The following is a 23,536-nucleotide window of genomic DNA, read 5'->3' as shown; positions in this document are numbered from 1 at the left end:
AGGAATAAAGTACTTCCATGCTACAATGCAGATGAGCCTCCAAAACATTATGTGAAATAAAAGAAGTCAGACACAAAAGTTCACAGACTATATGACTCCATTTTTATAAAACATCCAAAATAGGTAAATCTATAAAGACAAGAAGCTGACTAGTGGTTTTCCATGGATAAGGATGAGTGGGTGGGAGGAAATGCTTGATGGTTATGGGGTTTGCTTTGGGGATGATGAAAATATATTGGAAATAGATAGAGGTAATGGTTGCACAACATTGTGAATGTACTAAGTGGCATAAAATTGTATACTTTGAAGTGGTTGATTTTTATGTTACGTGAAATTTGCCTCAGTACAATTTTTAAAAGTCTATTGATCATGAATATCAGGGCATTTCTGGACTCTCAGTTTGATTCTACTATCTATATGTCTATTCTTACGCTACACAAAAAAACATTTTATTCTTCTCAAGAATTCCCTGAAAATCTCATTTAAATGAGTGTCAAACTCTTCAGCTATTTAACAAATAGCATCAAATCACTATTTACTCCCAAAGACTTCAAAGATTTGCTTCAAAATCCTTGCCTTTCTGGGTTCACAATTCCTAAACTATTGTATCATAATTTTTATCCAATCTTAATCAAGCCTTTATAGTAAAAGAAGTACCTTAAAACATCCTCCAAAACTTTATAAATATCCTGAATTTTTCCTCTCCACTATCAGGTGTTACTAAAAATATCTATCAAGGTAGTGCTCTCCCTCATCACAGTAAGAATAAACTCAGCCTTGTCTTACTAACAGGTTGTTTTGGTGAACTTTTCAGGGAGGCCGAATTCAATGATCTTATAGGTTTTACCAAGAACCAATGAAGGGCTCCAAGGCTCTTCATGATGGCCCCAAGGCTCTGGAGTACTAGTACACTCTTCAGAAATTGTTTAAAACTCCCATTTGGTGGGCAAAGGGTATCTCTGACCATAACAGGGAGGTAAATATTGCATTGGGCCAAGCTCTGAATGCTTTTTGTTGAACTCCCAAATCTCAGCTTTATTTTTGCCTCCTAGGAGTTAGGAACTAGTTTTAGGAATCTTTTCGTTATCTGAAAAGGTAACTTTTATCTTGGTGGAAATCTGCCTTTGTACTAAAAACATTACTTGTCTTTGTCTGTCCTGGTTAAATACGTCTTTGTAACATGCCCTTAAGGAGAATGTTCCTAGGGAAGAATGGGTACAGGCCCCAATAAATGTCTGTTTCCACAAGCTGGACCTGAGGACTGAAAAGCATAGGCATTTTTTAGACAAACTCTTCCTCGTGTCACTTAAAACTTAATGTAAATTTTCCTGAGTCTCTTGTTTTGCTCTTTTGTTTGTAGATGCCTGGTTTGGTGAGAGCTTTTATTAAAACTTGTTATACAGAAGCTGCAAATTAGTGAGATTTACAGATAGACATGGCATAGCCATTAGGCTGGGAAAATGATTCATGACATAGATAAGCAATACTTTCAACTTTAGGGCTTTTTCTTAGTCTAAACCTATATTTGCAACAACTCTGGGTTGGCTCCTGGTTTTTACATGTATTTATGCTATAACAAATTTGTGTGCTAAATTATCTATATGGCATAATTTCACCAAGTATAATTTAGAATTAGGGTGGCCATTTGATGCAATTTGACGTGAACAAAATTATTCAGTTGAAAGGTGATTTAAGGGCAGAAATGAAACAGAATCTCAAAGACCCAATGGTCTGCTTTCTTTTCTTTTCTTTTCTTTTTTTTTACTGGTTTGAGGAAGTCTTAATTGCAAAAAGAATTAATATTCAAAAATATCTTTCTTAAGAGGAAGGCAGAGGAAGAATTGAAACAGAAGAGGAAAATGCCATGTGATAACGGCAACAGAATTTCGAAGATAATGCTGCTGCCTTTAAAGATGAACGAAGGGACCATACGCCAAGGAACGCGGCTCCAGAAGCTGGAGAATGCAAGGAAACTGATTCTCTCTTAAAGCTTCCAGAAGGAACAAGCCCTGCCAATACTTTGACATGAGCGTAGGGAAACTGACTGGGGCTGGCCGGGCCTGGTGGTTCACACCTGTAATCTCAGCACTTTGGGAGGCCGAGTGGGTGGATCACCTGAGGTCAGGATTTGGAGACCAGCCTGGCCAACATGGTGAAACCCCGTCTCTACTAAAAATACAAAAATTAGCTGGGCATGGTGGCACCCGCCTGTAGTCCCAGCTACTCGGGAGGCTGAGGCAGGAAAACCACTTGAACCTGGGAGGTGTAGGTTGCAGTGAGCCGAGATTGCGCCCCCTGCACTCCAGCCTGGGCAACAGAGTGAGACTCCGTCTAAAACAAACAAAAAAAAGCAAGGAAGAAATTGATTGTCTTCTAGCCTCCAGACTACAAGAAAATAAATGTGTGGTGTTATAAGCTACCAAGTTTGTAACTAATAAGAGACAAATATAGTTAGTTACCTAAAAATCCCCTATTCTATTTTTTCTAGCAATGTTATTGAGGTATAATTGACTTAAAATAAGTCATATATATTTAATAGTACAATTTGATAAGTTTTGACATATGTAAGCACCTGTGAAACCATCACCATGTTTAATCAAGACACTGAATATATACATTACTCCCCCAAATTTCCTTGTGCTCCTTTGTAATTTCTCCCCATTCCCCACCCAATCCCCAGGCAACCACATATCTACTTTCTATCACTATAAATTAGTTAATATTTTCTAGAATCTTACATAAGTGAAACTATACAGTATGTATTTTTTCTGACTTTCACTAAGCATACTTATTTTAAGATTCATTATTTAAATAATATTATGTATCAATAGTTGATTTAATTTATTGTAATATTTATTGTATTGTTTATACATTTACCAGTTGTTAGACATTTTCCATTTTTGATTATTTACAAAGTTGCTATGAACATATATATGCAAGTCTTTGTTGGAATGACAGGATTATAAGGTAAATGTGTATTTAACTTTTTAAGAAACTAGTGAACTGTTTTCAAAAGTGGTCATATCATTTTACATTTCCACACAATGTATGAGAAGTCCAGGTCCTCTATATCCTTGCTAACATTTGATATAATCAGTCTTTTTAATTTTAGTCATTCTAATATTAGTTTAGATACTACAAAAGGAGAATGCTCCTTTTGTTACTATTTACATGGAACAACCCTTTCCATCCTTTCACTGTTGACCTATTTGTGTCTTTGAATCTAAAGTGAGTCTTCTATAGACAATATATAGTTGGATCATGGTTTTTTTTTTTGGATAGGATTCTGCCTATCTCTGTCTTTTGATTGGAGAGTTTAATCCATTTACATTTAGAATAATCATTGATAATGAAGGACTTATTCCTTTATTTTGCTATTGTTTTCTATATATCTTAAAGCTTTTTTGTCCATTTCCTGCATTACTGTCCTTTGTGTTGAGTTGATATTTTGTAGGGAAATGTTTAAATGTCTTTCTCATATCATTTTGTATACATTCTTTAGCTATTTTCTTGTGGTTACCATGGGATTACATAACACCCTAAAGTTAAAACACTCTGATTTGAATTTATAGCAGATTAACTTCAATAACATACACTGCTTCTTTAACAGCTCTATCCCCAACCCTTTTGATTGTCAATGTCATAAAATTAATTTTTATACACTGTTTGTCCAAAAACATAAGCTAATAATTTTCTAACACATTAGTGTCTTAAATTACATCAAGAATAAAGCATGGAGTTGCAAACCATGATTATCGTAACAGCTTTTAGACTAATAATTGTTTATTTTTAAGTGTATCAGTCTTTTAAATCATTTAGAAAAAAATGAAGTTATACATTATTTTTATAATACAATTTTGATTTGACAATTTTGTTTTAGTACTTAAAAACCGTAAGTGCATTGTCTTCTGGCCTCCAAAGTATCTGATGATAAATCTGCTATTAATCTTATGACCCCTTGTGACAAGTCACTTCTCTTTGTGTTTGTCTTCCAACATTTTGATTATAATATCTTGGTGTGGGTCTCTGAGTTCATCATACATTGAGTTCGTTGAGCTTCTTGGATGTTTATATTCATATCGTCCATCAAATTTGGGAAGTTTTTGGCCACTACTTTTTCAGATATTCTTTCTTTTTCTTTCTCTTCTTTTTCTGGGAGTACCATAATGCCTGTGTTGTTTAGCTTTATGGTGTCACATAGGTCTTTTGGGCTCAGTTCCATTTTCTTCAATCTTTTTCTTTCTGTTTCTCAGATTCAGTAATTTTCTTTGTTCTATTTTCAAGTTCACTGATTATTTCTCCTGCCTGCCCAAATCTGCCTTTGAATACTTCTAGTGAATTATTAAATTTCTGTTACTGTAATTTTCAGCTCCACGATTTTTTTTCTTTTTAGGTTTTTTATTTCTTTAATGATTTTTCCATTTTGTTCAGACATCATTTTGTTGACTGTCATTTCTTCCTTTGGTTCTTTGAGCATCTTTAAGACAGTTGTTTTAAAGTCTTTGTCTGTCTAGTAGATCTACCATCCAGTCTTTTTCAAAGATAGTTTATTGGGTTTTTTTCCCTTTGAAAAGAACATACTTTCCTGTTTCTTTGTATGCTTTGTGATTTTGTTGTTGTTGTTGAAAACTGTATATTTGCATCTAATAATGTCGTACCTTTGGAAATTAGGTTCTCTCCCTTCCCTAGGTTTTGCTGGTGTTTTGGGTTTTATTATTATTTTTGTTGCCATTATTGTTATAGGTTGTGTCTGCACTGAGCATCAGCCTGAGGTTTAAACTTAAGGCCTTCTCTGGTCTTTGCTGATCCTGCACCTTCACCTGGGCATGTGTGGTAACTTTCTAATTTTCCTTACATATGCAGTTGCTTTATTATTATTATTATTATTATTATACTTTAAGTTCTAGGGTACATGTGCACAATGTGCAGGTTTGTTACATATGTATACATGTGCCATGTTGGTGTGCTGCACCCATTAACTCATCATTTACATTAGGTATATCTCCTAATGCTATCCTTTCCCCCTCCCCTCTACCCACAATAGGCCCTGGTGTGTGATGTTCCCCTTCCTGTGTCCAAGTGATCTCATTGTTCGATTCCTACCTATGAGTGAGAACATATGGTGTTTGGTTTTCTGTTCTTGCGATAGTTTGCTGAGAATGATGGTTTCCAGCTGCATCCATGTCCCTACAAAGGGCACGAACTCATCCTTTTTTATGGCTGCATAGTATTCCATGGTGTATATGTGCCACATTTTCTTAATCCAGCCTGTCACTGATGGACATTTGAGTTCTTTTACACTGTTGGTGGGACTGTAAACTAGTTCAATCATTGTGGAAAACAGTGTGGCGATTTCTCAAAGATCTAGGACTAGAAATACCATTTGACCCAGCCATCCCATTACTGGGTATATACACAGAGGATTATAAATCATGCAGTTGCTTTTGAATGTCCTAGTCTTCAATGTCTGGCTTCCATAAGGGGAGAGAGAGAAAAATACTGGGAGAGAAAAGGCTTTGCTTCTTTAAATCTCCTGGATATTACTTTAGCCAGAGGGGTGGGAGGGTTTGCAATAATGGGGGTTAGTGCAACCGTAATGACCACCACCTCTTTTCCTATACCTCTGTGATCAGATGCAGCAACCAAGGATCACAGCACAGATCCCCAATATTTGCAGGACATGGTCCTTTTTGGCTGTTCTGGTTCCTGTTCTGGTTCTTGCAAGCTGTGTGCAAGCTGTTCCAGAAACATATTCACAGCTGCCCACCATTGGGCTGAATGGTGGGATTGTTATTTAAAATAACATTATGAAACTACATGCTAACATAAATATTTGTGTTTTCTAAAACAAAAATAATTTAGTGAGAAGAATGGCATTGTTTTACCTTTATATAAATCTCTCTGATGGATAATTTAATATAAAATCACTGGATTGACTGGGCACGGTGGCTCACGCCTGTAATCCCAGCACTTTGAGAGGCCAAGGCAGGCAGATCACAAGGTGAGGAGATCGAGACCATCCTGGCTAACACGGTGAAACCCCGTCTCTACTAAAAATACAAAAAATTAGCCAGGTATGGTGATGCGTGCCTGTAGTCCCAGCTACTAGGGAGGCTGAGGCAGGAGAATCACTCAAACCCAGGAGGCGGAGGTTGCAGTGAGCTGAGATCACACCGCTGCACTCCAGCCTGGGTGGCAGAGTGAGACTCCGTCTCAAAAAAAAAGAAGAAAAAGGAAAAAAAAAAAAAAAAAGAAAATCACTGGATTTTCATATCAGTTTCTGCATTCAGTCTGTTGCAATGTCACACCCCATGCAGCCTCTAGAAAACTCTATTGTACACTTGTGAAAGAATACAAGTGAAAAAGCAAATGGTCTTAGTATTATTTTGAAAATAGTTTGACCTCATGAACCACATTTTGAAAATTGTTGCTCTAATTCATCCTTCAGTCTAGTACTAAAAAGTCATCTCTGTACTAATATTAACAAAGCCTCTACCTAAAACTAGATGATAACTGAGGTTCTTTATCAAACTAACATCCTACAGTTCTATAGATGAACAAGCAAATTTCTCACAAAAAAAAAAAAAACCACACAACAAATTTTGCTATTAGTTAATTGTTTTCTATTAATATTAGGTTTCTTATCACTGCTCTTATCTCTTCCGGGGTGTGTGAACTGAAATATTGTAATGGAAAAAGAACAAGCTTTGTGTCCAACCAAACAAGCTATAGTTAAAATACCAGTTCTGCCTACTGTGGCCTTGGACAAATTATTTAATCTCATTAAGCCCTAGTTTCATCACCTACTTTGTCAAGATTAAGTAAATCAACATTTAGTTTTAGCACAGTGTGTGTTTTGAATGTAGAAAGTATTAAACAAATGTTAGTTCCCTTTATTTTTTTCCAATCATATACCTTTTATTAGTTAACCTCACCTACAGGAAGACTCATTGCCCCATTATGACCACTGTTGGAAGGCTAAAGTTTAATATATGTTACTGTACAATACCTAAGAAGTGAGTCACGTTGGAGATACTAGACTTGCAAACCCAAACAATTTAAAAAATCATACAGGGGTTAAATAGCAAACATTACATCAAACTGCCCTGAAATTCTCACTATTTTAGCTACAAATATGACCTATTAGAGCTAGTTCATTATCTCTTTCTATAACCATGGATTAACTGAAATCACTACCAAGGTGGAATGTAGACAGCAGGTCACTGAGGAATGTATCGTATGTTCTGAAGGGCAGAGAAAAGGAATTTGAGGCTAAGATCCACCTGGGAGGAGAGTTCCTTTGTGATTTTCAGTGGCTCACAAGCCTAAGGATACTGGGCATGGAATGCCAGATGCCACTGAAAGGGGAAGGAAGGGGATGTTAACTGTCTTACCCATTTGCCTAATTATAATTACCATTACATGTCCTCTCACTTAGAGTTCACAAGAAACCTGTCAGGTAGTTATTATTATTGACATCTTATAAATGTGTAGTGAAGCTCAAAGAATTGGGTGCTTCATACTCAGCTTGTAAGTAAAAGAGCTAGCATTTAAACCTCAGCATGTTTTGCTTTCAAGTTCGCCTCTTAACATTGCACTACTTACTATCCTTGAAAACTGTTTCTTAATGAATGGCCCTAGGGGTTGAAGCTAAACTTTGAGCAAGTGCCTGCTTCCTAAGTGATGATTCTGTGCCCTAGACCTTCGTGAGAATTTGAAGTTTTCTTTCACCCCCAACAAAACACTCAGGTAAGAATTGGGCTTATTGTAACTGAGTCACTTTATCAATTCAGTTGCGGAGTCATTTTCCGCGAGTATTCTGGGAGGGATTAAAAAATCAAAGTACACAAAATAAACTGAAAACAGTTTTGATTGCCAGCAATTGTATCCAAGAATGTTAAAGATTCAGTTCAAGCATGTTGTTCATTACTTGATTTATTCTGGGTGGCATTACCAATGTGTGTTCCTGCATTTGGAGTTACTCTTAACTGTAAAGAGGCTCTGATTTCTATGTAAACACTTCAGGCCAAAAGACAGCAATTTTAAAAAGCAATCCAGGCAATCATTTGTTTGAAACACCAACTTAGAGAGGAATAATGTTAACATAAACATACCACATCTTTGACCTATATTAAAACACATGTCTCATATTGGCTACAAGCAAACTTTGAGTCCTCTGTAAAATCCGTACAGTTACCCAGCAGGCATGATGTCATTCTAAATCACGTGGTTACTATATAGCTACTTATTATCCAAACAACCCTGAAACAAAAGACCTGAAATTGGCTGTTTTGGATGCTGTTCCCTGCTGCCAGGAGGAGGTGTGTTTAACTTACAAGACACTGAAGAACAGTTAGATGAACATTTTAGATCAAAAGATTCAAGTAAATAGACAACGAGGAAAAGACTTCTGTTTGACAGCAGACAACCTACTTTTCCAAAAACGTATTTTAATTCAAGTTCACAAAGTGATATAAAAAGACTGGTCAGGCAAATAAATGTAAGAAACATATTAGTAAACACATGAATGAAACTGTGCTCCAAAGAATTAAATAAACCAATAACTAACAGACATTCTTGAATTTTGAAGGATAGTTAATAACAAAAAGAAACAACCTGCCTAAAAGCTGAAACTCCCTCTCCTTGAGGGATTTAAAAAACCTGGATGAAACAATGAATGAAACTATTGGAAACAATGTGGCCAACTGGAGTTTGCGCAGAGCAAGTTTGTTGATGTCACAGCCTGAATTTCTACCACATTTCATATTAACTCCCCCCTAAATTTGCACCTGTGACGCATTAGGAGGCATGCCTGAGGACTTTCCAGACCTCCCCTTTTCTTCCACCAATCACCTACTAGTCTCAGAATCACCCCCTAAACCTTTTCTAACAGAAGTAAAGCCAACACAGAGAGACAGCTTTGAGCTGGACTCCTGTCTTCTTGTGAGTTGACATATAACAAAAAGCTTTTCTTTTCTCAAAAGCCCAGTGTCATATTATATTGGCTTTTAGTGCATCAGGCAGCAAGCCCTTTATGCTTGATAAAATGAATACAACTCCATTCAGAAACATATTAGCACTGCTGACAGCATAGCAGAAGCTTGGCAAATTATTTTAATCATGGGGTCCTACACTAATAATGGTCATGTACTTATTTCATATGATATTATCATTATGATTTCTACACAAGAAGTGAACAATAATATGAGCTATGGCTGGGGGTGGTGGTTCACACCTGTAATCTCAGCACTTTTGAAGGCCAAGGCAGGAGGATCACTTGAACCCAGGAGTTCAAGACCAGCCTGAGCAAAATACGAGACCCTCTCCATCTCCACAAAAATTAAAAAACAACAACAAAAAAAATCAGCTGGGCATAGCAGTGCGTGCCTGTGGCCCCAGCTACTTGAATGGCTGAAATGAGAGGATCACTTGAGCCCAGGCAGTTGAGACTGCAGTGAGCCATGGTCATATCCCTGCACTTCCAACCTGAGTGACAGAACAAGATCCTGTCTCAACAATTAATAATAATAAGTATAATATAGGCTAATTTATTTTGGAATCATGGGATGAAAATTTTGCAGCATTAATGCCATAATTAGAAATACTAAGTGTATTCCAAAGTATTCAAATATTGCTGAGAATCATGGAGGAAGCCTAAGTAACAGATAAGAACAGTGAGCACAGAGAGGGGAAGAAGAAAAAAAGACCACTAAAGGAGGAAGTAAAAAACAAACCTGAGGTAAATACGGCAGCAGTAACAAGATCATGAGGAGAGTAGGACCGATTAAGATATAAAGTCAATTGGGGAGAAGAGAATTACCTCTATTTCATGCTTTTACATTTTTGTTGGACGTTAGTGAAGTAGAAGTTTGGGAATAGAGTGCTACAGTGGCCTGTATTCTGAGGAGGAACTGATTGTGACATATTTTATGTGAGCCACATAAAATGCAGGTGTAAGCCACTGCACCCGGCCCCAAAGTATACTTCTTATAGTATGACTCTATTAGGGTTCTGAGTAGCAGAAAATTTAATTAAAAACTTTCATTCTAAGATCTCAGGAATGGTCTCTAATCAAGCAACAGATAAGTGAGGTGTTATCAGATAACAGGCAGAATATTAATAGGTATTGCTGAGGAGAGAGGCTAGAGAAAAAGCTAGAAATTCATCCTCAAGGTGGAAGATAAAAGAAAAGTGAACAGACATTCAGGGATGGATCTGCCTTAAGTATGAGTCAAGTATTTGCTTCAAATGTAGGTAGGGGCTGAGAGTAAAAAAAAAAAAAAAACCTGACTCATTTGAAAGGCAGGAAGGGTTACCAGAAGTTCAATATGGCTAACACAGGGGAGGAATGAGTTCCTGTAAAGGACAGTTTAGTCCAAAAGTGTATACTAATTCTAGTGGGTGCTAATTTAAGAATGAGTGCCAGGTTTATCAGCATTACAGTATAAGAGAGCATTGTTATTTCTCTAAAGAATACCATACCTTCTTCTTATTTGCATGTCTTTGGGGGTTCAATAGTCCTAACTTTGGAGGCAGTGGTTTAGGGGGCAGCGCAACACAACTTTGGATAGCCTCCTAACAGGATGGATGTACCCTGACTCATTCAATTATCTTCCACTTGACAGTTGTTTCCAGTTAGCAGTCACTATAAGTAGTGCTTCAAAAAGCACTAGCATGCTTATTTCTATAGGAGAATCCCAAAGTTGAGAAAAGCCCGAGTTACTTTCCAAGAATTGTAGCAATGTATGCTCCTGCAGATAAGAGTGTACATTTGGCCGGGCGCAGTGACTCACGCCTGTAATCCCAGCACTTTGGGAGGCCAAGGTGGGCAGATCACAAGGTCAGGAGTTCAAGATCAGCCTGACCAACATGGTGAAACCCCATCTCTACTAAAAAAATACAAAAATTAGCCGGGCGTGGTGGCGCATGCCTATAATCTCAGCTACTCAGGATGCTGAGGCAGGAGAATTGCTTAAACCTGGGAGGTGGAGGTTGCAGTGAGTCAAGATTGCACCACTGTACTCCAGCCTGGGCGACAGAACAAGACTCTGTCTCAAAAAAAAAAAGAGGTGTACATTTTACCACCACACCCTTCCATTGTGGGCTATTGTGAATTGTTTTAATTTTTGCTAATCCAATAAAGTTGGTATTTGGTTGGTTGATTTGTATTCCCAAAAGTGAGGTAGTACAGTTGAGGATTTTTTGTGTCTTGTCCTCTTTCATTTCCTTTTCAGTGAATTACTTGTTCATTTCTTCTGCCCATTTTTATTGCTTTTTGAAAAGAAATTATAAAAGTTTTTACATTAGAATTGTTAACCTAGTGTCCTATATTTTATAAATATTTTATCACTGTCTCTCATTTATCTTTCAATGTGTCATGGTGATTTTTGCTGTTTAAATATTTTAAACTTTAACATAATCAAACATACTCATCTTTTATTTTACAGCTTCTAGGATTCCTGTCTTGCTCTCTCACCCAGGCTGGAGTGTAGTGGTGCATAGCTCACTGCAACCTCCAACTCTTGGGCTCAAGGGATCCTCCCACCTCTGTAGCTGGGACTACAGGTGCACACCACCACACCCAGATAAATTAAAAAAAAAAATTGTTTCTCGTAGAGCCACGGGTCTCGCCATGTTGCCCAGGCTGGTCTCAAACTCTTGGCTTGAAGTGATCTTCCTGCCTTGGCTTCTCAAAGTGCTGGGATTACAGGCAAGAGCTACTGCACCTGGCCCTGCCTTGTTTAAGAAGTCCCTTCTGCCCTAAAGTCACAGTTATCATTCTAAACTTCTCCCCAATATACTTTTGTTTTTTTTTTTTTAATTTCAATCTTTAATCCCTCCAGAATTTATTTTGTATGTGATAAAAGGTACAGGCCTAACTTTATATCTTCCATATAGCTAGCCAGTTATTTCCAGTTCTTGTTAATTTATGAATGAATCCATCCTTTTCCTGAAATGGAAATATCACCTTTATAATATATTAATATTCTCTATATAGTTTCATTTTTCTGGGTTCTCTAAGTATTTTTCTTTTTTGTGCTAATACTATATTTTTTGTCTTTTTTTTTTTTTGGCTACTCTTTGTAGCAGCTTTGTGGTAAGTTTTTACTATCTAGTAAGACAAATTGTCTACTCCCAACCTCTGTTTTCTTTTTCTAAAATGTCTTAACAATTCTTACATATTAATTTTCCTATATGAACACTGAAATCACTTATGTTCTCAAATTATAAAGTAGCAGGTTCTATATCTTTCTTAAATAAAATGTTTTAAAACTATATTTAAAATTTTAAAATTATTTTAAATTAAATCGAATTCCAATTTAGTTTTGTGAATTTTCTTTAAATTTCTACACATTTTATCATTTTTGTTCCTCATGTGGTTGCGGTAAAAATCTTTTAGCGTAGATTATAGGAACTCTTCTGCCAAAGCAGTTTATGTTGTTTCTTCCATGTAAAATTGATGACCCTTGGTCCCAGAAGTGTTTTTGTCTTGTTTTCTGCTGTATATGGATTCAATATGAAGAGGAAAGCAGGAAAGAGAGAAGGTTACATTAGCTATGACTCAAATTTTCTAAAAATTCAGTTCTCACCTAGTTCACATTACTGAGGGATTATCAGAGACTGAATAAAATTCCTAGTTTTATTCTTCATTTTTTGCAGCATGTATTAAGTGGAATACTTATGTTAATTTCACTTAATTTAAAATGTTTATAAGCTCGCAGAATGCCCGGTCTGATGGCCAGGTTTGTTAGATTTAAGTATATCCTGCAATGAATATTTTCTTTCAAAAGTCCGTAAGTTGTATTTACTCAGGCTCTTTGATTTAGTCAGTGGGTGTTTATTGAAGATCTTTTTTTTTCACGAAATGCTGTAACATTACTTGAATATTGTTTGTATTCAAAATCACCTATACTCACTCTGGGTGAAAAAAAAGAACAACATTTTAAATAGTACAAATAACCAGATAGGCCACTCAGTGAACACTAGCCCTAGACAATTAATACAATTAAGCCTGGCTAATCTTATGGGGAAAAAATGTGAATGACTTTACAGGGCTCTCCATCACTGATGAGAACTGAATCTCATTATTCCAAGTGATAGCCAGGCTGCGGGGTGATAATGACTTTGACAACATTTTAGTGGAAGAAATTGAAGAATTCATTAAGGGTTGTAGAGAAGGACTGACCAAGGAGAACTCAGGCGACAAACTAATTTTATATATATATATAAAAAAGACCTTGCCCATGGAGTTGTATAAAGAAAATCAGATATATGTATAATCTTTTGGGTGACTTTTCCAGGGCATTTTTAACTTTTGTGTACAGGTCAACTTGAGAATTTAATTCCTGTGAAGGATAAGACTTAATGGTGGGAAGGTGCCAAGAATTATGAAAGACCTAGGAAAATATATGACATAGTTTCTGCCTTCAAGAAACTTCAAGGAGCAATATATTTAACGGGGTCATATTAGATATGTGGAACATAAAATAATACAATATATCATGAATGACAAAATGTGTGGTCAAATCATTATATGTAAGTGTAGAAAGAACTGCTGAATGAATGAATGGACATAGACTATCTAAACATTAGAAATTTATACGCTTATTAAACCTGATTTTGTATCTAGAATGTATTCAGTTTCTAACAATCTTCCTTAAAGAACAAAATTGTGAAATTAAAAAAAAAAACTTATTATCTTAAAAATACAACTGGTGATAAAGTGAAAGGTAAAAGTTCTCCATCTCTTCCTACTCCTATTTACCAGTCCCGTTCCCAGAGATGTTTACAGCTTATGAATCCATCCCCAAACTTTGCATACCATATACACACATATACTTTCAAAGGATACTACAGTCCTTCTTAAACTTTTTTCAATATTTCATTTCAGTACCTGCTGATCTACTTCATTACTTTTAGTGCCCACAGTGTCAGTATATTAGATGCTAAAGTATCAAAACTTACATGTATTTAACCCCTTATTTGTAGACACAGGTTCTTTTCTATCTTCCACTGTTAAAAACAGTACATCAGTTAACGGTTTCCACACCCCCTGTGCAGGTTCCCAGAAATCTAGTAAACCTTTCAAACTATACTTTTAACAAAGGCTAAAGGTATGCTGTCATGGTTTGGTTTGTACTGATCCGTTTAGGTAATTCAATGCTATCAGATGTGAGGATGATCTGGTGGCAACATCAATCGCAGCCATAAAGGTCAGAGTTATTTAGTGCATTTCCAGTCCTTCCTTTAGTTTCTGGAAGCTCCCAGATAGACGTCTCTTCAGAAGCTTAAGAGGTTTTGGATGAAAGATACACTGTTGTCCTCGATAAAGGAAAAGATACTGTAGTTTCAATAATCTCACGGGACAATACTTAATAATCTCGTAAAGTGAGCCCTTATCAGAGGGGGGAAATAAAATTTATTGCCTTCTAACACTTACCATCAAATAGTTTATTTGAGACCAGGAATTGGTCAGACCATTTATTTTGAACTTTTGGCTGAATACGGGTGAACTTGGCTTTTTGTTTTCCGCAAACCCGGGACAGAAAGAAATTAAAAGCCCTGACTGTGCCGGGATAGGACTGAGGAGGCCCAGGAAAGGCTGCACTAAGTATTTGGAGGGTTGGTTTGTTTTCCTTCTTGCTGCTGCTGCTGTTTCCTCGAGGATGAAGGGAAAGATAAAACCCTTCCGGCTCGGTTCGTGGTCTCCTTAGCCCCATTCCTCGAAGGTGACGAAACTTCAGCACATCTCTGTCCACTTCGGAAACAAGAGGATTCCCTCAAGAGCAAATAGGCGGAAACAACGACCCCGCGCCCGGCGTTTTTCTGAGCTCCTAAACAGGGAGAGAGACCAGACAAAACAAACAAGCCAAGGCGACACAGCCAGGTTACCACCAGGCAGCAGGGCGGGAGCGCAAGGGCCCTTCCCTACAACTAGCACCTCCTAGGGTTCCGCCTCCGGGGGCGGGGCTGACCGCTCTTTCCGGGTTTGCGAGCGGAAGTGGGCGAATTTGAATCCTGTGGGCCGTTGAATGTGGCTGCTCGCGATCGGCGTGCGGCGACGCAGAGCGGGCCGGGAAAAGTGGCACTGACGCTCTGGAACTTCTGTCCAGCTCGCCTTGGTGAGTAAATGGGGAACGGGAAGACGCAGAGCGTTCCAGAGTGAGAAGCGGGACCGTGGGGTGGGAGAGGGTGTCAGGAGGCCGGACGGCGCAGCAGGGGCCTCGCAGTGGTTTTGGGGACGTCTGGTGCTGGGTCCGGGCCTGGAGACTTTGGGAATTCGGGGCACTGGGGGCGTTTGCCGATCAGCGCTCTCGACTGTTGCGCACACCAGCCAGCCCTCAGTGTTGAGGATTCGGAGGCCCTGCCGGTCCCCCAAGAGTAAACCTTGTTTATACGCATCCTCCGTGGCTTTTTTTTAACCCGTAGTTTATTATATCCACCAATTCGACTTGAATGCTGAAGCTTCAACAGTCGTTAAATCTCATTGTGAAAGCGTTGCCACGTTTAAACAAATCTCTTTTTATGAAAGATGGAAGATTGGGGCAGATTTAGAATGAAAAGATGCTCTACGTGGCTCCGAGTTCCTACTAAGAGAGATACCCGGACAACCTTGATTAACTCTGGACTGCAGGGAAGTGACAGTCTTTGAAATGCCTGGGTGGCATTTAAACTGAAATTCGAGTATCCTTTGTATTTAAAACCCGGATATTTTTCTTTCACTGTTGACATTTTTCATGTACCGCAAAAATCCGAGACTCTTGCTCATTTAAACCGGCTATAGTAACAGCGGTGGTGATTCTCTAGAGTCTTAGTTTGCAAACAATAGGGATAAGGTTTAGTTCCACCGCCCTGCCTTTTCGCCTCCCTCATTCATTGGCCAACTGGGTTATTATGGAGTCTTTTTGGAAGTAATCCACTAATGCTTTGAGCATCTGTTTGGGTTTTATTATTTTGGGCTTTTTTATTTTTAATGATGAACTATCTGAAATATGGAACTCTGTCTAACCCAGTAGTAAAGTCATGCCTCCTGGAATGCTTTAAAAGTGTGCCATAAGTGTAAACTATAAATGGGAACTTTAAATGTGTACAAGTTTTATATCTTTATTAAAAATCGTCAGTTTTGTGTAGCTTAATACTAAAAGATATTTTAAGTTCCTTTTAAGATTTTAACACCATGGTATTGTACCATGTAAATGTATAAATATCTTTTTAAAAGTAGGACTTCATAATAATCAGAATAAAGACATTCCTTCCTCCCATGCTGGCTATTCCAGCACACCCATTCTTCCTGCTATTGAACTTTTGTTTTAAGTGTTAGCCAGGAAGAATAGATGTAAATACTCGGTGTTTAGGATAGTTAAAATATGAGCATTTTTCATATAGTCTTTGTAACAAAGACATTGGCTATATTTCTCTTAGCCTTTCTGCTCAATTCATATGTGCTGTCAACAAATGGTAATTTTTAAAAATGGATCGCTATATCCTAATCTCTTTCTTTTTTTTCTACCTGTATTATTTTCATTGAATTTTTGCTCTTTCTTGAATCAGTGAGTTTCAGAATTTATTGTATACATTACCTTGAAGGATTTGTTCAATACTGATTCCTGCACTCCAGACGTCAGATTCCGAATCAGTAGATCTGGAGGATGACCTTGAAGAGTCTGCATGTTTAACTGAAAGGTTAGAAAATTCTGTGAGTTTTAAAAACACTGATTTGATCTGTCCTAGAGAGGCATTATAATGTGTTGATTAAAGACCTGGAACTCGGGCCAGATTGCCTTGGTTTGAAGCCCATCTCCACCACTTGATAGCTAGGTGACACTGAGCAAGCTGTTTAACCTCTCTGTGCTTCATTTCCCTTTACCATATAATGGGGTTACCTACTTTGTAGATTTATTGTGAGGGTTGAATGAGTTAATATATACAAAGACCTTAGAATAATGTGTGCCACATAGCAAATGATACATAAGTCTCCAATTACATTGAGTTACTAAACTGTAAAAACCGCATCACATACATTCATTAATCTTTACAATATTGCTGAGGTAGTTATTATCTTTAAATAAGAAAACAGGCTAAGAGTGGCTCAGTAATTTGTTCTCACACAACTAATAACACATTGGAACTGAAGTCGGAAATTAGATTTAACTCAAAAGTTTATGCTTTTTTTAAAAAGTGGTATTTCTTGCCTCTCTTCAGTCTCCTTCCAGATGTTGCTCCATAAAAATCTCTGATGGCTTCCCATTGTCTACCATATATAATTCAAATTTCTTAGCTTTCCTTTTTATTTACAGAGCCCTTCAGAGTCTGGTACCAACTTCTCTTCCCAAGGACCATCTTCATAATATTACGCCACTCTCTTCCAACCTGCTGATGTTCCACCAATGCTACTAGAATCCTCCAAATCTATCTCTTACTACATATTTATACATATTTAGCCATTGGCCTTTTTATACATATTTAGCCATTAGCCTTTTTATTTCCCCATAAGATTTTACTCAAATGGGTTTAAAGACTTCTCCAGACCATGCTTCTTCCTCGGTGCAATTTGCTTATAAATATATAGTGCAAGACTGCCCTTGTCCTTTTAATTTTTATGTCTACAGTGCACAGTGCAGAACAGTGACTGTCATAATACTCTAGAACTGTGTATGTTAGTGAGTACTTATTATTTTAACAATTTAACACATTTTGTCTTGCGTTAATGACTGAAAAAAGTTGTTGCTTTTTTTTTTTTGAAGGCTTGGCTTTTTTCTGAGGTTATAGCATATAATTCTTTGTAGTTTAGTAGAGATTTTAGTGATAGCATATGGTTTATAAACTTAATATGGAAAAATAAGTATTGAAATTATAGGCTCAGAAGACATTTCAAGTGGGAAAAAATCAGGAGCAATGTTTGTTAATATTCATGAATTTAATTCATGCTTTCTACATATTTTCTCACTTAATCCGCACAACCATTTTATTATCTCTATATTAAGATGAAGAAACTGAGGCACCAAGAGATTTAATAACTTTTAAAATGATTTTTAAGATATTTAACTTCCTCTTGGTACAGTTTTTTTTTTTTTTTTAATTATAAGAGTGGGATATGTTAGGTGTAATAAGAAGTATCTTAATTCAAAATGTTAGGAATTAAAAAACAGAAAACTTTTCCTTTTCAGTTTGAACAGTTAAGACAGTTACCTAATCTCCTTGCCCATAGCTTTTCTTTAAAAACCTGTCCAACAATGTAGGGACATCATTCTCACAACCAGTGGGTAGGGTTGGTCTAAGGAACATAAAGCCCATCCCATACCACTTCCCCAACAAAAGTGGTACAGGTATTTATATCGGAGCTGCCTATCTGATGCAGGCTAGACCATTCATGTGATATCTTGATTTTGGAGTTAGGATATCACAAGACTATTGGAAGCCAAGCTCGAAAGGTCTTATGTGTTGCTATGACAGTGGAATCATGAAGAAACATGAAAATGGACATATGGAGCCAATGGGTGGCAGGGTGGGGGAGGATGACTCCTGTTTCCTGAGGACTAATTGTATATTTATAACTTAATGTAAACTTGTAACTTTGTTGCTTGTGTGTGTGTGTGTGTGTGTGTGTGTGTGAGTGATATGGAGTCTCACTGTGTTGCCCAGGCTGGAATGCAGTGGTGCGATCTTGACTCACTGCAACCTCCGCCTCCCCAGTTCCAGTGATTCTCCTGTCTCACCCTCCCGATTAGCTGGGTTACAGGCAGCCGCCGCCATGCCCAGCTAATTTTTGTGATTTTAGTAGAGACAGGGTTTCGCAATGTTGGTCAGGCTGGTCTCAAATTCCTGACCTCAAGTGATCTGCCCGCCTAGGCCTCCGAAAGTGCTGGGATTACAGGCGTGAGCCACTGTGCCCAGCCACTGCTTTTTATCTTACACTTATCTTTTTGTTTTAAATAAAAATTGTTAACTTTTAAACAAGTATCTGGTATACAATTTGTATGCAATAAAAGTCGTCCATTTTAGGGGTATAGTGCAATGAGTTTTAGTAAATGTATTCTCTTGTATGAATATACCACAGTTTGTTTTATCCATATACCGTTGTTATAGTTTTTTGTTGTCACAAATAAAGTATTGACCTTTGTGATATCTTTTGTGAATAGTGCTGCTATGAATATATGTATGCAAGTTTTTGTTTGAATTGAAACATTTCAATTCTTTTGGTTATATACCTGGTGGAATTGCTGGGTGATATGGTAGTCTTGTTTAATGTGTTGTGGAATTGCCAAACTGTTTTCCGTCCTTGCTGCATCATTTCACTTTCCCACTAGCAATATGTAAGGGTTCTAATTTCTCCGTATCATCGTTAACACTTACTATTTTAGTTTGTAAAAATAATTATTATAGTACAGTAGTGGACATGGAGTGGTATCTCATTGTGGCTTTGATTTACCTATCACTAATATAATGAGGTTTTTTTCATGTGCTTGTTGGCCATTTGAATATTTTCTTTGGAGAAGTGTCTATTCAGATATTTTGTTCATTTTTAAGTTGGATTACTTGTCTTTTTATTGTCGCATTGTAAGAGTTTCTAATGTATTCTAGGTACTAGACCCTTATCAGGTTATATGATTTCTGAATATTTTTTCCCATTCTGTAGATTGTCATTAGATGCATAAGTTTTATATTTTGGTAAAGTTCAATTTATTGTTTTCTTGTTCTTATGCTTTTGGCGTCATATCTCAGAAACCATTGCCAAATACAAGGTCATGAAAATTTACCGCTAGATTTTCATTTAAGAGATTTACAGTTCCGTCTTTTACATTTAGGTCTTGATCCATTTCGAGTTGATTTTTTTAATGCGTGTGAGGTAGGGGTTCAATCTACCTCATTCCTTTTTTTTATTTTTTATTTTTTTTGAGATGGAGTCTCGCTCTGTCGCCCAGGCTGAAGTGCAGTGGCGCAATCTCGGCTCACTGCAAGCTCCGCCTCCTGGGTTCACGCCATTCTCCTGCCTCAGCCTCACAAGTAGCTGGGACTATAGGCAACCACCACCACACCCGGCTAGTTTTTTTGTATTTTTAGTAGAGACTGGGTTTCACCATGTTAGCCAGGATGGTCCCGATCTCCTGAGCTCGTGATCTGCCTGCCTCGGCCTCCCAAAGTGCTGGGATTACAGGTGTGAGCCACCGCGCCTGGCCAACTTAATTCCTTTTTACATGGTTATCTGGTCGTCCCAGGACCATTTGTTGAAGAGACTGTTTTCTTCCCATTTAGTGGTCTTGGCACCCTTATTGAAAATCAGTTTACTATAGAGAATGTGAGTTTATTTATTGACTCTTTCTTCTTTTCCATTGATGTGTATGTCTGTCCTTGTGCCAGTACCACATTGTCTTGATTACTGTGGATTTGTAGTAAGTTTGGAATTGGAAAATTTGAATCCTCCAGCTTTTTCTTTTTGGGGATCATTTTGACTATTCAGGATTCCTTGCAGTTTAGGCTTAACTTTTCCATGCCTGCAAAAAAGGCCATTGGGATTTTGACAGGAATTGTTTTAAATCTATAAATTGCTTTGGGGAGTATAACCATCTTAGTGACACAGTTTTTCAACCCATGGATGCAAAATGTCTTTTCATTTCTTTAGGGTTCTTTAATTTCTTTCAGCACTGTTTTGTAGTTTTCAGTGCACAAATGTTGCACCACCATCGTTAAATTTATTACTAAGTAATTTTTATGCTATTGTAACTGGATTTGTTTACTTAATTTCCTTTTTGAATCGTTCATTGTTGTATAGAAATACAACTGATATTTGTGTGTTGATCTTGCATCCTGTAACTTAGCTGAATTCGTTTAGTAGCTCTAACAGTTTTTCATGAATTCTCTAGGAAATTCTACATATAAGATCATGCTTTCTTTGAATAGAGTTACTTCTTGCTTTCTTGCTTTATTATTCTGAATAGACCTTCTGGTTCAGTGTTGAGTAGAAGTGGTGGAAGTGTGTGTCTTTGTTTTGTTACAGATCTTAGGTGGAAAGTGTGCGGTCTTTCACCAATAATTTTGTTAATTACAGGTTTTTCCATAGATGCTGAGGAAGTTCCCTTATAGTCCTAAATGTTTGAGTGTATTTATCATTGAGTATTGTATTTTGTCAGATGTTTTTCTGCATCTATTGAGATGAGCATGTGACCTTTTCCTTTTTCTCAATTAAAATGCTATGTTATATTGATTGATTTCCATATGTTGAACCACCTTTGCATTTCTGGGATAAATCCCACTTGGTTGTGGTACAAAATTTTCTTTATCAGAATTCAGTTTGCTGGCAGTTTGTTAAGGATATATGCATCTATGTTCATAACAGATATTGGCTTGTAGTTTTCTTTTCTGTGATGTCTTTTTCTGGCTTTGGTATCAGGGTATTGGTGGCTTCATAAAATGAGTTGGGAAGTGTCCTCATATCTTTTGGAGGGGTTTGAGAAAGAATGGGTGCCAATTTTTCTTTAAAGGTTTAGTAGGGTTTCAGCTACTCAGGAGACTGAGGCAGGAGAATTGCTTTAACCTGGGATGCGAAGGTTGCAGTGAGTCGAGATAGCGCCACTGCACTCCAGCCTGGGTGACAGAGTGAGACTCCATCTCGGGGGGGGATACAAAAAAAATATTTAATAAGGTTCACCAGTGAACCCATCTGGGCTAGGACTTATTTGTTGGGAGGTTCTTCATTAGTGATTCAATCCCTCGTTTGTAGATTTGTTGAAATTTTCTATTTCTTCTTGTCACTTTTGTTTATTTAACCTATTGTTTTAATTTGTTAACTAACTTCTTAGAGTACAATTGTTCATAATAGTCCCATTTAATTCTTTTTATTTCTATTAAGTCTGTAGCAGTGTCCCACTTGGATTTCTTCTGATTTAGTAATTTGAGTCTTCTTTTTTCTCTGGATCATCTAACTAAACATTTTCAATTTTGTCGATCTTTTCAAGCAATTTTTGTTTCATTGATTCTCAATTTTAAAATTTTTTATTACATTATCTGGACTCTAAATTATTTCCTTCTTTCTGCTAGCTTTGGGTTTAGTTTGGTCTTTTTCTAGTTTCTTTGGGCATAAAGTTGAGATATTGTTTTGGGGGCTTGATTTTATTTATCTCTAAGTATTTTCTAATTTCCCTTGTGATTTCTTTTTTGACCTTTTGTCTATTTAAAGTTGTGTTATTTAATCTGCATATGTTTCTCAATTTTCCAGTTTTCCTTTTCTTACTGATTTCTGGTTTCATTCTGTAGTCATTGGAGAAGATATTTGGTGTGATTTCAGTCTTGTAAAATGTATTATTTTGTGGTCTAACATATGATCTGTCCACGGATATTGTTCCACGTGCATTTGAGAAGAATGTTTCATTCTGTTGTTGTAGGGTGTATATGTCTGTTAAGTCTAAACTATTTCTCCTTTCATTTCTGTCAAATTTTGCCTCATATATTTTGGGGCTCTTATTAGGTGGGTTTGTGTTTATAATTGTCATGTCTTCTTGATGTCATGTCTTCTATAATTGTCATGTCTTGATGGATTGAGCTTTTTAGTCAGTCTTTATTGTCCTTTGAGTCCTTTAACAATCTTCAACTTAAAACCTATTTTGTCTGATATTAGTATAAACACCCAAGCTTACTTTTGATTACTGTTTGTACGAAGTATCTTATTCTGTCCTTTTACTTTCCATCTATTTGTGTTTTGTGATCTATAGCTTGACTCTAGTAGATAGTGTATGTATGGATTTTAAAAAAATTCATTCTGTCAACCTTTGCCTTTTAATTGAAGAGTGTAATTCATTTACATTTAATTACTGTTAAGGAAGGATTTCTGCCATTTTAGTATTTGTTTTCTATATGTCATATCTTTTCTGTTCTTCATGTCCTTCATTATTGCCTTTTGTTTACTTGATTTGTGTAGTGTACCATTTTGATTCCCTTCTCATTACCTTTTCTGCACGTATTTTTTAGTTATATTCTTAGTGGCTATCTTGGGGATTACAATTAATATCTTAAGCTTATAACAACCTAGTTTGAATTGGTACCCACTTAGCTTTCATTGTATACAAAAATTACACTTCTGTTTATCTCATCCTTCTTCCTAAATGTTATTGTGTCAAATTACATTTTTATATTTTTTGCTCATTTTACATTTATACATAATGTGCCCAATAACATTGCTTTATATTTATTTTACGTGTTTTTCTTTTAAATCATATAGAAAAAAGAGAATTACCAAAAGTGCAGTAACACTACTGGCTTATAGATTTGCTTCTGTAGTTACCTTTAATGGTGTTTTTATTTCCTCATATGACTTTGAGTTACTGTCTGGTGTCCCATTAGCATCTCTAGTAGATCTACTAAAAGATTCCCTTTCACCCTAGACCCCAGGTCTACCAGACCTGAGAAACAGCCATCCTTATCTGTCTCCTGGATGATTTTCCAAAGAATATAATGTAAACTTTTAAGAAACTTTTTATTGAGGTATAATATATGTGCCAAATAAATTTTAAGTACAAAATTTTGTTCATTGTAAAAAAAATTC

The 23,536-nt window shown here is 36.8% G+C and overlaps 1 protein-coding gene across 4 annotated transcripts in view; it reads left to right on the top strand.

The window, feature by feature from the left end:
- Window positions 1–15,012: 15,012 nt before the first annotated feature.
- Window positions 15,013–23,536, top strand: part of G2E3 (G2/M-phase specific E3 ubiquitin protein ligase) — a 53,726-nt gene continuing 45,202 nt past the window's right edge. The window contains exons 1-2 of one of the 4 annotated variants that reach the window (XM_031668216.1): window positions 15,016–15,122; window positions 16,588–16,683. The gene's annotated coding sequence lies outside the window, so the exon portion shown is untranslated. Of the gene's footprint in view, window positions 15,123–16,551; window positions 16,684–23,536 lie in introns of all 4 variants that reach the window. The other 3 variants (XM_031668214.1, XM_031668213.1, XM_031668215.1) reach the window with 3 other exon arrangements.

The sequence above is a fragment of the Papio anubis genome, chromosome 7 (genome assembly GCF_008728515.1).
Source record: "Papio anubis isolate 15944 chromosome 7, Panubis1.0, whole genome shotgun sequence".
NCBI classification, from domain to species: domain Eukaryota; kingdom Metazoa; phylum Chordata; class Mammalia; order Primates; family Cercopithecidae; genus Papio; species Papio anubis.
Note: the sequence above shows the minus strand (reverse complement) of the source record. Positions and strands in the feature narration are given on the sequence as shown.